General features: G+C 42.2%; 1 protein-coding gene across 4 annotated transcripts in view; it reads right to left on the bottom strand.

The window, feature by feature from the left end:
* Window positions 1-14,972, bottom strand: part of AHI1 (Abelson helper integration site 1) — a 372,368-nt gene that overhangs the window by 81,171 nt on the left and 276,225 nt on the right. The gene's annotated exons all lie outside the window — the stretch shown is intronic.

The raw sequence follows: 14,972 nt of genomic DNA, 5'->3' as shown, positions 1-14,972 counted from the left end.
TGCCATAAATATCTATGATGGGAATACCAACCAAATTTAATAATAAGCACCTATGCAATGTAGAAATTTCACTCTATGTCTGAAAAATAGTATGTCAGTGTCAAAATCACAATGACTAACGCACGTTAACAATATTAAGCCATTTTTAATTTTGTAACTGATGGGATTCTGACAGCTTGCTTTTCTTTATCTGAAAAGATGTGGCTTAGCAGTGACAGTACTCCAACATCCCATCATAAAATCCAAGTGCGAAATCCCAGATCTGTTGTACTAGTTCTCTGCTGGCTCAACATGTGTGTTCAAAATTTTATGCAAAGTCTGTCAATTTTTGATGGTCTATAGATTGATTCACTGTACTCTCTAGTAGTTCTGATAAAAATATATTGTGGAAGCACACAGTACTGTAGTTGAATACACAAATATGTGAAATAAGCGGCAATTATATGACGTTTTGACTATCCTTGGTATTTTCAAGAGGACGATAAATGAGGTATGCAGGAGAAATGGAAAGCAAAAAAGCACTACCAGCAAAGCTATAAAGATTCTATGTATACATGAAGCCATTATGCCAGTCTCTGATCTAGGACTATTTTTTCTTCTTCTTTCTGCCTAAAAAAAAGGCAGGTAGTTGCTCCGACGTCTCATTAAAAGAGAAGCAGCTTCTCTTCCACCCTGCTCTGTTGACGGTGTGTGACTGCTGACATCATGCTGATTGACAGCCAGCTTCAATCAGCATGAAGTCATCAGTCATGTTCCATCAACAGATCAGACAGGAAGAGAAACCGATGCTCTTTTAATGAGAAGCCAGAAAAACAAATAAAAATAGTCCTGGATCAATCCTTTAACTTGCATTTAATAAATAAAAATGTGCTTTTTGGATATCTGGATAGATTTTAGGTTATACACAGACAAAACCAGAAAATTACATATACTAATCCTGCTCTACATTTTGCATAAACAGACAGGAGTCTAAAAATGTACAGAATTTATCACAGTGGCTCATGCTGGATGGTAAATTTGGTTAATCTTTAAATATCTTTGTCTAAAGACTCCCCCACACACATTAGGTCACTGTTGGCCAAGAGCTCTTTCTGATTTCACCATACACAGTAACACTCAGCAGAGTGCTCCTGTGTTCCCCATGAGCGAGCCACTGCGAGTCTCCTTTAGCAGCAGATTATCTCTGAAAGAGCAAATGAATTTACCGCTCAAATTCAACAAGCCAGTTCTTTTTTTCTACCCCCAACACAATCTGCGAAGGAAGAGTAGGCCAACACTGCCAATATCAGCTTATTCAGCAGTCCAGAGTCTTATGTTTTGTTCGCAAACTCACTTCTTGATTTTTCTTACTTTGTGCCTAAATGTTGGCACAATTTTGTTCTTTCTTGGTCTTATGCAACAACCATGTTCAAATGAGGCACTAAGGCTCCAATTCATTAAGGAACTTGGTCCATCAGGGGAAGAAATGTCCCGACACCAGTGGCTGAGCACTGGCACACGCAGGGTGGATAAAAATCAATGTTTTTAAAAAAAAAAAAAAAAAAAAAAAAATCAGATTTTTTTTATTTAAATCGGATTTTTTTTTATTTAAATCGGATTTTTTTCAATAAATTGCTTTTTGAGGAAAATATTTTACCATCCAAAGGTTCTTCCATCATGAGATAAAGCTGAGTTGTTTAACTCAGTAGAATAAAGGCTGTATATGTGTAACATTCACAATGCCATGCTCTTCCAGAGGTTTCTGTAGGATTAGTGGGCAGTTTCTCTCCTATATTATCACAGACGCTCGCTTTACTTACGCAGTTCTCAAAACTGAATTTGACTCCGCAGAGGTCCCAACCTCATCTTCATCACCGCACTTCTCATGATGTTGCCTCATTCGCGCCACCAGGCCTTGCATCTCTTTGTTGCATCGTTTGCATTTTGCACGCATGCCTGCCTTACCGATAGGCGAAGGAGCTTCATTAAAATATTCCCAAACTGGGTCTCTTTTACGGCCTGCTGCCATTATAAGGAAATAATGTAATAAACCTCAGATCGTACACAAAAACAGATCCAGACTTGTCTGTCTGTGGCTGTGCTCAAAGTTTCACTTTCATTTTCTTGTCTGCTTGCCCTTCCTCCTCCTCACACTTAGATTCACATTCTTCTTGTGTTGTGCAGATCTATTCCACTCCAAACAATCAGAAACATATTGTCTAACTTCTTGGACTTGGCACTGAAGGGGTTGATTCTGTATTCATAGGTTTGTAGAACAATAGGATTAAGGTCTTTTTCTCAACTCTGTTCATGCTGTAACATTTTTGCCGTGAAGAAGAGGCTGGGACCTCTGCGGAGTCAAATTCAGTTAGGTAGAAACTTTGATTTAAATCACTGATTTAAATCAAGCCTTACTGACTAGTGATTTAAATCGTGATTTAAATCAGTTAGATTTAAATCAAATCCACCCTGGGCACACGTCAACCCAATGTAACTGCGCAGTGATGATCTGCACAGCAAAGAAACTCGGGTGCTTAGCCGGTGAAAAAGAAAGCCTGATGTCTGATTAAAGAACAGGCAGCACTCACCATTCCAGGTGGGGGGACCTGTACCTGGAATGGCAAATGCAGCCTTTTATTTAATTATAAAACTCATTAAGTAGTTTACACCAGAAATATTGCTTAAACACCTCAATATTATTATTATTATTATTATTATTATTATTATTATTAATAAGTCCTAAAGTTTTGTGCAAGTCAGAAGTTGTGCAAAAGCTTTGCAACTTTTGGAGTTTTCCCACCATTACCAGTCAAATTTGTCAAAATGGGTGTGGCTATGCATGACCGTCTAATTCATGAAAAGTTATGCCACTTAGCATAACTTATAACATAAATGTACTTCAGTCCCTGACAAGAGTACATCTCTGGCGAAAGTGCATGACATTTAATGAATTGAATTCATCTTAGAATCTGGCCAATAGTGTCTAAAACACATAGTAAAGAAGTAAATTAACTTAATGCAACATTATCTGCCAAATTGAGCACACAAATATTATTAAATCTAAAAGAAAACCTACAGAAGGAAATATTAAAAATATCCAAATAATAGCTTTCGAATACAAAAATATAAACCAACAAAATGTATACAAGAGTTAGGCAAATATAACTTATACAAATCACTTTAAATTGATTAACATGTTAAAAAACAGACCACAAACGACAAGATAAAAAACGGGGAAGGAACTTAAAAACAGGGGGATGGATAATTCAGTTATATGCAGTACAGCAATGATGATATACAACTCCAGGCAAAAATTATGTAATCACCGCCCTTGGAAGATGTTCATTCAGTTGTTTAAATTTTTGGGAAAAAAGTAGATCACAGACATGGCACAAAACTAAAGTCATTTCAAATGGCAGCTTTCTGGCTTTAAGAAACACTAAAACAAATCAAGAACAAAAAATGTGGTAGTCAGTAAGGCCGGTGTCACACTCGGCGTAAGACAATACGGTCCGTATTTTACAGCCGCAATACGCTGAAAAGTCCCCAAAATAGTGGTCCGTATCTCCTCCGTAGGCAGGGTGTGTCAGCGTATTTTGCGCATGGCATCCTCCGTATGTAATCCGTATGGCATCCGTACTGCGAGATTTTCTCGCAGGCTTGCAAAACCGACATACGGATATACAAAGGATCCATGTGCTCAAAAAATAATAAAAACATATATACTGTATATATATAATCCAATGCGAGATAGCTTAAAAGCCGGTAATTCAATTGCCGGCTTTTGCGATCTCCTTCCTAAACTCGACATGATATGAGACATGGTTTACATACAGTAAACCATGTCATATCCCCCTTGTTTTTGCATATTCCACACTACTGTTAGTAGTGTGTATGTGCAAAATTTGGCCGTTCTAGCTATTAAATTAAAGGGTTAAATGGCGGAAAAAATTGACGTGGGCTCCCGCGCAATTTTCTCCGCCAGAGTAGTAAAGCCAGTGACTGAGGGCAGATATTAATAGCCTGGAGAGGGTCCATGGTTATTGGCCTCCCCCTGGCTAAAAACATCTGCCCCCAGCCACCCCAGAAAAGGCACATCTGGAAGATGCGCCTATTCTGGCACTTGGCCACTCTCTTCCCATTCCAGTGTAGCGGTGGGATATGGGGTAATGAAGGGTTAATGCCACCTTGCTATTGTAAGGTGACATTAAGCCAGATTAATAATGGAGAGGCGTCAATTATGACACCTATCCATTATTAATCCAATTGTATGAAAGAGTTAAAAAAAAAAAACACACACATTATTCAAAAGTATTTTAATGAAATAAACACACCATTTGTTGTAATATTTTATTGTACGCTCAATCAACTGGCTGAAGACCCTCGCTCTGTGACAAAGAAAAAATAATAAACCAACAATATCCATACCTTCCGAGGATCTGTAACGTCCCACGTTGTAAATCCATCTGAAGGGGTTAATTTTTTTTACAGCCAGGAGCTCTGCTATAATGCAGCTATGCTCCTGACTGTAAAACCCCAGCAAATGAATGGAAACTAGGTCAATGACCTGTAGTTACCTTCATTCGCAGTGAGGTGCCCTCTGCTGGTTGTCCTCATATGAACTCGAGCCTGGGAACTTTTCTGAATTTTTCCCACGCTCGAAGGACATCCAGCAGAGGGCGTCTCACCACGAATGAAGGTAACTACAGGTCATTGACCTAGTTTCCATTCATTCGCTGGGGTTTTACAGTCAGAAGCATAGCTGCAGAAACTAAGGAGAGGATTATCAAACTCTTAAAATAGGGTAAATCATCACGCAATGTTGCGAAAGATGTTGGTTGTTCAGTCAGCTGTGTCTAAAATCTGGACCAAATGCAAACAACATGGGAAGGTTGTTAAAGGCAAACATAAAGGAAGACATCAAAGCGTCAAGACCGGAAACTTAAAGCAATGTCTCCAAAACAGGAAATGCACAACAAAACAAATGTGGAACGAATGGTTGGAAACTGGAGTCAACGTCTGTGACCGAACTGCAAGAAACCGCCTAAAGGCAATGGGATTTACATACAGAAAAGCTAAACGAAAGCCATCATTAACACCTAAACAGAAAAAAACAAGGTTACAAAAAGCAATCGTGGACTGTGGATGAAAGTCATATTCAGTGATGAATCGCGAATCTGCATTGGGCAAGGTGATGATGTTGGAACTTTTGTTTGGTGCCGTTCCAATGAGATTTATAAAAATGACTGCCTGAACAGAACATACAAATTTCCACAGTCATTGAAGACATTGGGCTGCATGTCCAGTAAAGGAACTGGGGAGATGCCTGTCATTACATCTTCAATAAATGCACAAGTTTATGTTGATATTTTGGACACTTTTCTTATCAAGCTTGAAACCAGGGATTCAAGCTTCAGGAGGCTAATTTGCATATTCCAGGTGCCTTCTGGGAGAAGCGAAGTCTCCCTAAGCTAGAAGATCGTTGGGTACAGCCGGGACCAGCTGCTTCGAAAGCATCACCAAACCAGGGATTCAAGCTTCAGGAGGCTAATTTGCATATTCCAGGTGCCTTCTGGGAGAAGCGAAGTCTCCCTAAGCTAGAAGATCGTTGGGTACAGCCGGGACCAGCTGCTTCGAAAGCATCACCAAACCAGGGATTCAAGCTTCAGGAGGCTAATTTGCATATTCCAGGTGCCTTCTGGGAGAAGCGAAGTCTCCCTAAGCTAGAAGATCGTTGGGTACAGCCGGGACCAGCTGCTTCGAAAGCATCACCAAACCAGGGATTCAAGCTTCAGGAGGCTAATTTGCATATTCCAGGTGCCTTCTGGGAGAAGCGAAGTCTCCCTAAGCTAGAAGATCGTTGGGTACAGCCGGGACCAGCTGCTTCGAAAGCATCACCAAACCAGGGATTCAAGCTTCAGGAGGCTAATTTGCATATTCCAGGTGCCTTCTGGGAGAAGCGAAGTCTCCCTAAGCTAGAAGATCGTTGGGTACAGCCGGGACCAGCTGCTTCGAAAGCATCACCAAACCAGGGATTCAAGCTTCAGGAGGCTAATTTGCATATTCCAGGTGCCTTCTGGGAGAAGCGAAGTCTCCCTAAGCTAGAAGATCGTTGGGTACAGCCGGGACCAGCTGCTTCGAAAGCATCACCAAACCAGGGATTCAAGCTTCAGGAGGCTAATTTGCATATTCCAGGTGCCTTCTGGGAGAAGCGAAGTCTCCCTAAGCTAGAAGATCGTTGGGTACAGCCGGGACCAGCTGCTTCGAAAGCATCACCAAACCAGGGATTCAAGCTTCAGGAGGCTAATTTGCATATTCCAGGTGCCTTCTGGGAGAAGCGAAGTCTCCCTAAGCTAGAAGATCGTTGGGTACAGCCGGGACCAGCTGCTTCGAAAGCATCACCAAACCAGGGATTCAAGCTTCAGGAGGCTAATTTGCATATTCCAGGTGCCTTCTGGGAGAAGCGAAGTCTCCCTAAGCTAGAAGATCGTTGGGTACAGCCGGGACCAGCTGCTTCGAAAGCATCACCAAACCAGGGATTCAAGCTTCAGGAGGCTAATTTGCATATTCCAGGTGCCTTCTGGGAGAAGCGAAGTCTCCCTAAGCTAGAAGATCGTTGGGTACAGCCGGGACCAGCTGCTTCGAAAGCATCACCAAACCAGGGATTCAAGCTTCAGGAGGCTAATTTGCATATTCCAGGTGCCTTCTGGGAGAAGCGAAGTCTCCCTAAGCTAGAAGATCGTTGGGTACAGCCGGGACCAGCTGCTTCGAAAGCATCACCAAACCAGGGATTCAAGCTTCAGGAGGCTAATTTGCATATTCCAGGTGCCTTCTGGGAGAAGCGAAGTCTCCCTAAGCTAGAAGATCGTTGGGTACAGCCGGGACCAGCTGCTTCGAAAGCATCACCAAACCAGGAATTTTTGCCTGTAGGACATTATTGCAAGAGAGCTTGGCTGAGTAGATTACACAAGAAGGAAAACACACAGCAAGTCAGCAGGATCTAGGAGCAACATGGCAGATGTGACAACCTACATGGTGAGCTGCAGCATGTGCTACATGTTCACAGATCGACCAGAAGAAGAATCCAATTTCACCTGTCAGAAGTGTAGACTAGTGGCCCTTTTAGAAGAAAAGGTGCGGGGTCTGGAAGAAAGAATAGCAACTTTGAAACTCATCAAAGAGAATGAAGACTTTCTAGACAGAACAGAAGCATCTCTACTGGTCACAGAAGGTGCAAAAAGTGTCAGAGAACCTCCAAAAGCAGATGAGTGGAAGCATGTGACCAAAAGAAGCAAGAAGACCATGGAGAAATCACCAACCACACAACTGAAGAACCGATATCAAATCTTTGTAGAGGATGAAGATGGCACACCTAAGAATGAAGCAATACCAGCAAGCAAAAAAGAAAAGGGCACACAGCAACAAGTGACAGCAAAAAGTACAGCCAAGAAGCAACGAAGAGTGGTGGTGGTGGGAGACTCACTACTGAGAGGCACCGAAGCAGCCATCTGCAGACCGGACATAACTGCAAGAGAAGTATGCTGCCTTCCAGGTGCGATGATCAAGGATGTGACCGATAGGATACCAAAGCTCTTCAGCTCCAAGGACGTCCACCCATTTCTTCTGATACATGTTGGCACCAATGACACGGCAAGGAAGGACCTACCGACAATCTGCAAGGACTTTGAAGAGTTGGGGAAGAAAGTAAAGGAACTGGATGCACAGGTAGTTTTTTCTTCTATCCTTCCAGTAGACGGGCAGGGCACCAGGAGATGGAACAGGATCCTTGATGCAAACAACTGGCTAAGACGATGGTGCAGACAACAAGGATTTGGATTCCTGGACCACGGTGTGAATTACTGGTATGATGGACTCCTCGCCAGAGACGGACTACACCTCAACAAACCTGGGAAACACACATTCGCCAGAAGACTCGCTACACTCATCAGGAGGGCGTTAAACTAGAAGAAGAGGGGACGGGAAGAAAAACATTAGACTCGAACAAAGACGACCCAGGAAAACATACTCAGAAGGGAGGTAAGAACATTTCTAAAACAATCCACAGTGAGGAGATTGGAACAAAACAAAATCCTCTAAACTGCATGCTCGCAAACGCCAGAAGCCTGACAAACAAGATGGAAGAACTAGAAGCAGAAATATCTACAGGTAACTTTGACATAGTGGGAATAACCGAGACATGGTTAGATGAAAGCTATGACTGGGCAGTTAACTTACAGGGTTACAGTCTGTTTAGAAAGGATCGTAAAAATCGGAGAGGAGGAGGGGTTTGTCTCTATGTAAAGTCTTGTCTAAAGTCCACTTTAAGGGAGGATATTAGCGAAGGGAATGAGGATGTCGAGTCCATATGGGTTGAAATTCATGGAGGGAAAAATGGTAACAAAATTCTCATTGGGGTCTGTTACAAACCCCCAAATATAACAGAAAGCATGGAAAGTCTACTTCTAAAGCAGATAGATGAAGCTGCAACCCATAATGAGGTCCTGGTTATGGGGGACTTTAACTACCCGGATATTAACTGGGAAACAGAAACCTGTGAAACCCATAAAGGCAACAGGTTTCTGCTAATAACCAAGAAAAATTATCTTTCACAATTGGTGCAGAATCCAACCAGAGGAGCAGCACTTTTAGACCTAATACTATCTAATAGACCTGACAGAATAACAAATCTGCAGGTGGTTGGGCATTTAGGAAATAGCGACCACAATATTGTGCAGTTTCACCTGTCTTTCACTAGGGGGACATGTCAGGGAGTCACAAAAACATTGAACTTTAGGAAGGCAAAGTTTTAACAGCTTAGAGATGCCCTTAATCTGGTAGACTGGGACAATATCCTCAGAAATGAGAATACAGATAATAAATGGGAAATGTTTAAGAACATCCTAAATAGGCAGTGTAAGCGGTTTATACCTTGTGGGAATAAAAGGACTAGAAATAGGAAAAACCCAATGTGGCTAAACAAAGAAGTAAGACAGGCAATTAACAGTAAAAAGAAAGCATTTGCACTACTAAAGCAGGATGGCACCATTGAAGCTCTAAAAAACTATAGGGAGAAAAATACTTTATCTAAAAAACTAATTAAAGCTGCCAAAAAGGAAACAGAGAAGCACATTGCTAAGGAGAGTAAAACTAATCCCAAACTGTTCTTCAACTATATCAATAGTAAAAGAATAAAAACTGAAAATGTAGGCCCCTTAAAAAATAGTGAGGAAAGAATGGTTGTAGATGACGAGGAAAAAGCTAACATATTAAACACCTTCTTCTCCACGGTATTCACGGTGGAAAATGAAATGCTAGGTGAAATCCCAAGAAACAATGAAAACCCTATATTAAGGGTCACCAATCTAACCCAAGAAGAGGTGCGAAACCGGCTAAATAAGATTAAAATAGATAAATCTCCGGGTCCGGATGGCATACACCCACGAGTACTAAGAGAACTAAGTAATGTAATAGATAAACCATTATTTCTTATTTTTAGTGACTCTATAGCGACAGGGTCTGTTCCGCAGGACTGGCGCATAGCAAATGTGGTGCCAATATTCAAAAAGGGCTCTAAAAGTGAACCTGGAAATTATAGGCCAGTAAGTCTAACCTCTATTGTTGGTAAAATATTTGAAGGGTTTCTGAGGGATGTTATTCTGGATTATCTCAATGAGAATAACTGTTTAACTCCATATCAGCATGGGTTTATGAGAAATCGCTCCTGTCAAACCAATCTAATCAGTTTTTATGAAGAGGTAAGCTATAGGCTGGACCACGGTGAGTCATTGGACGTGGTATATCTCGATTTTTCCAAAGCGTTTGATACCGTGCCGCACAAGAGGTTGGTACACAAAATGAGAATGCTTGGTCTGGGGGAAAATGTGTGTAAATGGGTTAGTAACTGGCTTAGTGATAGAAAGCAGAGGGTGGTTATAAATGGTATAGTCTCTAACTGGGTCGCTGTGACCAGTGGGGTACCGCAGGGGTCAGTATTGGGACCTGTTCTCTTCAACATATTCATTAATGATCTGGTAGAAGGTTTACACAGTAAAATATCGATATTTGCAGATGATACAAAACTATGTAAAGCAGTTAATACAAGAGAAGATAGTATTCTGCTACAGATGGATCTGGATAAGTTGGAAACTTGGGCTGAAAGGTGGCAGATGAGGTTTAACAATGATAAATGTAAGGTTATACACATGGGAAGAGGGAATCAATATCACCATTACACACTGAACGGGAAACCACTGGGTAAATCTGACAGGGAGAAGGACTTGGGGATCCTAGTTAATGATAAACTTACCTGGAGCAGCCAGTGCCAGGCAGCAGCTGCCAAGGCAAACAGGATCATGGGGTGCATTAAAAGAGGTCTGGATACACATGATGAGAGCATTATACTGCCTCTGTACAAATCCCTAGTTAGACCGCACATGGAGTACTGTGTCCAGTTTTGGGCACCGGTGCTCAGGAAGGATATAATGGAACTAGAGAGAGTACAAAGGAGGGCAACAAAATTAATAAAGGGGATGGGAGAACTACAATACCCAGATAGATTAGCGAAATTAGGATTATTTAGTCTAGAAAAAAGACGACTGAGGGGCGATCTAATAACCATGTATAAGTATATAAGGGGACAATACAAATATCTCGCTGAGGATCTGTTTATACCAAGGAAGGTGACGGGCACAAGGGGGCATTCTTTGCGTCTGGAGGAGAGAAGGTTTTTCCACCAACATAGAAGAGGATTCTTTACTGTTAGGGCAGTGAGAATCTGGAATTGCTTGCCTGAGGAGGTGGTGATGGCGAACTCAGTCGAGGGGTTCAAGAGAGGCCTGGATGTCTTCCTGGAGCAGAACAATATTGTATCATACAATTATTAGGTTCTGTAGAAGGACGTAGATCTGGGTATTTATTATAATGGAATATAGGCTGAACTGGATGGACAAATGTCTTTTTTCGGCCTTACTAACTATGTTACTATGTTACTATCCCATCAATTGAAAGGATGTTTGGGGATGATGAAATCATTTTTCAAGATGATAATGCATCCTGCCATAACGCAAAAACTGAAAACATTCCTTGAAAAAAAAAGACAAATAAGGTCAATGTCATGGTCTGCAAATAGTCCGGATCTCAATCCAGTTGAAAATCTTTGGTGGAAGTTGAAGAAAATGGTGCACGACAAGGCTCCAACCTGCAAAGCTGATCTGGCAACAGCAATCAGAGAAATTTGGAGCTAGATTGATGAAGAGTACTGTTTGACACTCATTCCGTCCATGCCTTAGGCTAGGTTCACATTGCGTTAGGGCAGTCCGCTTAGCGCATAGAGCTACGGACAGCGCTAACGCAATGTGCCAAAAGGGATCGCGTTTGCCGATCCCGCTAGCGCAGATGCCCGATCTGCGCTAGCGAGGAACGGACCGCGAACACTGCAAGCAGCGTTCGTGGTCCGTCACTCAAATGATGGCACATTGCTAGCGCACGCCCAATGTGGGCGATGCGTTCACCATTACAAGCAATGGCGGCGTTAACGGACTACGTTACACCGCGTTATGCCACGGTGTAACGTAGTCCGTTAAACGTACCGCCATAACGCTATGTGAACCTAGCCATAGAGAGTGCAAGCTGTTATAAAAGCTAGAGGTGGTGCAGCAAAATACTAGTGATGTTTTGGAGAGTTTTTTTTTTTTTCATGATTCCATGATTTTTTCCCCTCATAATTTCATAATTGAGTGACTCCATAATTTTTACTCTATGCTTGGTTAAAAAAAAAAGTAACCATTACTGACTACCACATTTTTTGTTCTTGATTTATTTTACTGCTTCTTAAAGCCGGAAAGTTGCCATTTGAAATGACTTTAGTTTTGTGCCATGTCTGTGATCTGCTTTTTTTCTACAAAATTAAACAACTGAATGAACATCCTCCAAGGCATAGTAACATAGTAAGTAAGGCCGAAAAAAGACATTTGTCCATCCAGTTCAGCCTATATTCCATCATAATAAATCCCCAGATTTACGTCCTTCTACAAAACCTAATAATTGTATGATACAATATTGTTCTGCTCCAGGAAGACATCCAGACCTCTCTTGAACCCGTCTACTGAGTTCGCCATCACCACCTCCTCAGGCAAGCAATTCCAGATTCTCACTGCCCTAACAGTAAAGAATCCTCTTCTATGTTGGTGGAAAAACCTTCTCTCCTCCAGACGCAAAGAATGCCCCCTTGTGCCCGTCACCTTCCTTGGTATAAACAAATCCTCAGCGAGATATTTGTATTGTCCCCTTATATACTTATACATGGTTATTAGATCGCCCCTCAGTCGTCTTTTTTCTAGACTAAATAATCCTAATTTCGCTAATCTGTCTAGGTATTGTAGTTCTCCCATCCCCTTTATTAATTTTGTTGCCCTCATATGTACTCTTTCTAGTTCCATTATATCCTTCCTGAGCACCGGTGCCCAAAACTGGACACAGTACTCCATGTGCGGTCTATCTAGGGATTTGTACAGAGGCAGTATAATGCTCTCATCATGTGTATCCAGACCTCTTTTAAAGGGAAGGTGCCACCAGTTTTCTCGTATTTTGTTTTTTTGTGAAATTAAGCTTAAAATAGTAATTAAAATGTATTAATGCAATGTTTGCACTGTTTGCAAACATTTCTATATGAAAAATATTATATATTTTTCTACAAATATACATATTTACCACTAGGGGGAGCATTTTCCGTTTTAGACCTCAAGCAGCTATAGTATGATTTAGCAGCTCTGCCCCAGGGATATTAGACCACCCAAAAGGGGAGGGAAATGGTGATGTCAGCAGTTACTGCCCCAACAGTAAGAATGAAGAGCAGCATCACAGGGCAGCACCATTTTGTGTGTGACTGCCCTGTGACCTGCTATCACCAGCAGTTACTGCATCAGAGGCACAGCTTGTTTACAGAGGAGCAGAACACAGTGGGCTCAGCAGCATCTGGACCCAAGAAGAGTGAAGACATGTGGTGTGCATGGAGCAGCATTAGGAGCTGTCTGGGAGCTCCAGCTCTGCAGTGAATAGCCAGGCATTATGGAGGGAGGGGAGAGATGCATTGTATGGCTAAGGCCGGGGTCACACTAGACCGCAATACGGACGAGTGCAATGCGATAAAAAAATCACATAGCACTCGTCCCAATGTTAATCTATGGGGCAGCTCCCAGCTATTCAGGATCCGAGTGAAATCACAGCATGCTGCAATTCTCTGCGTATCTCGGCCGAGAATCGCCAATGAAAGTCTATGGGGGTGAGAAAAAAAAATCGCACAGCACACGGACCATCAGTGTGACGTGCGAGAAATTCTCAGGCATTGGGCAGGTGACAGGAAAGGCTCAGCCATTATTTGCTCATTTTGCAAGTGTGTGAGAAAATCTCACCATACGGATGTCACACGGATGCCAAACGGATCATTGGATGCGAGAAAATCGCATCCTCGCACTGCACACGGATCACTGTTTTGGTAACATTTGTGCGATTCTCGTCCATCAAAAACGGACCTTTTTTTATACGTTGTGTGTGTCCCCGGCCTAAGAGTGACTGATGGGAGAGAAAGAGACGTGAAGTATGATGAGTGAGACACATATGGAGTGTGATGGGGAGATACACATTGAGGCTGTGTGCACACGTTCAGGATTTTTCGCATTTTTTTGCGTTTGTTCGCTATAAAAATTCGATAAAAACAATTTAAAAATGCATACATATGCATCCCATCATTTATAATGCATTCCGCAATTTTTGTGCATATGTTGCGTTTTTTCTGGGGGGAAAACGCATCGCAGTAAAAAACGCAACATGTTCTGCGCATGTCGTGTCTCCTCCTTTGATGTGGGCTCCGGCGCTGAGCCCACATCAAAGTCACGACATGTCGGCTGTTTTGTACAGCTGATACGTGCGCGCAATAGCGGCAGGTGAAATCGCAATTCACCCGCCGCTATTAACCTGTTAAATGCCGCTGTCAAATGCTGACAGCGGCATTTAACCACCGCTTCCAGCCGCGCGGCCAGAAATGGGCGTATCGTCCACCCCCGTCACATGATCAGGGGTTGGCGATGCGTCAGGATGGTAACCATAGAGGTCCTTGAGACCTCTATAGCTACTGATGCCGGCCTGCTGTGAGCGCCTCCCTGTGGTCGGCGCACATAGCAAGCCTGTAATTCAGCTACGGAGCAGCAATCTGATGATCGCTGCTATGTAGCTGAGCCGATCGAGTTGTGCCAGCTTCTAGTTTCCCATGGAGGCTATTGAAGCATGGCAAATGTAAAAAAAAATGTTTTTAAAAATATGAAAAAAAATAAAATAAAAATTAAAGTTTAAATCACCCCCCTTTTGCCCCATCAAAAATAAAACAATAAAAAAATCAAACCTACACATATTTAGTATCGCCGCGTTCAGAATCGCCCAATCTGTCAATAGAAAAAAACATGACTGACATGTGCCCGCAATAGCGGCAGGTGAGATCGCGATTCAACCGTTCCTCTGTATGTGTTTTCCGTCCGGCGGAAACAGCTGTTTTGACGGATCCTGCAAAAAACGGATGAAACGTGTGGCCATCCGGCGCTAATACAACTCAATGAGAAAATAACGGATCCGGTGAAAAAAAACTGATCTGGCAGAAAAAAAAGTAAATTGTGGAAAAAAACGGATCTGGCGTGAAAAAACGGATCCGGCGGAAAAAACTGATCTGGCAGAAAAAAAAAGGAACTTGTGGGAAAAAAACGGATCCGGCGGAAAAAAAACGGATTAGGCGGGAAAAAAAGGATCCGATGGAAAAAAAACTGATCTGGCAGAAAAAAAAGGAAATTGTGGAAAAAACGGATAAGGCGGAAAAAAACGGATAAGGTGGAAAAAAAGGATCCGATGGAAAAAAAACTGATCTGGCAGAAAAAAAAGGAAATTGTGGAAAAAAATGGATCTGGCGGGAAAAAAACGGATCTGGCGGGAAAAAACGGATCAGGCGGGAA

Source organism: Ranitomeya imitator, chromosome 5 (genome assembly GCF_032444005.1).
Source record: "Ranitomeya imitator isolate aRanImi1 chromosome 5, aRanImi1.pri, whole genome shotgun sequence".
Classification (NCBI taxonomy): domain Eukaryota; kingdom Metazoa; phylum Chordata; class Amphibia; order Anura; family Dendrobatidae; genus Ranitomeya; species Ranitomeya imitator.
The sequence above is the reverse complement of the archived record's forward strand: the minus strand, read 5'-3'. Positions and strand labels throughout refer to the sequence as shown.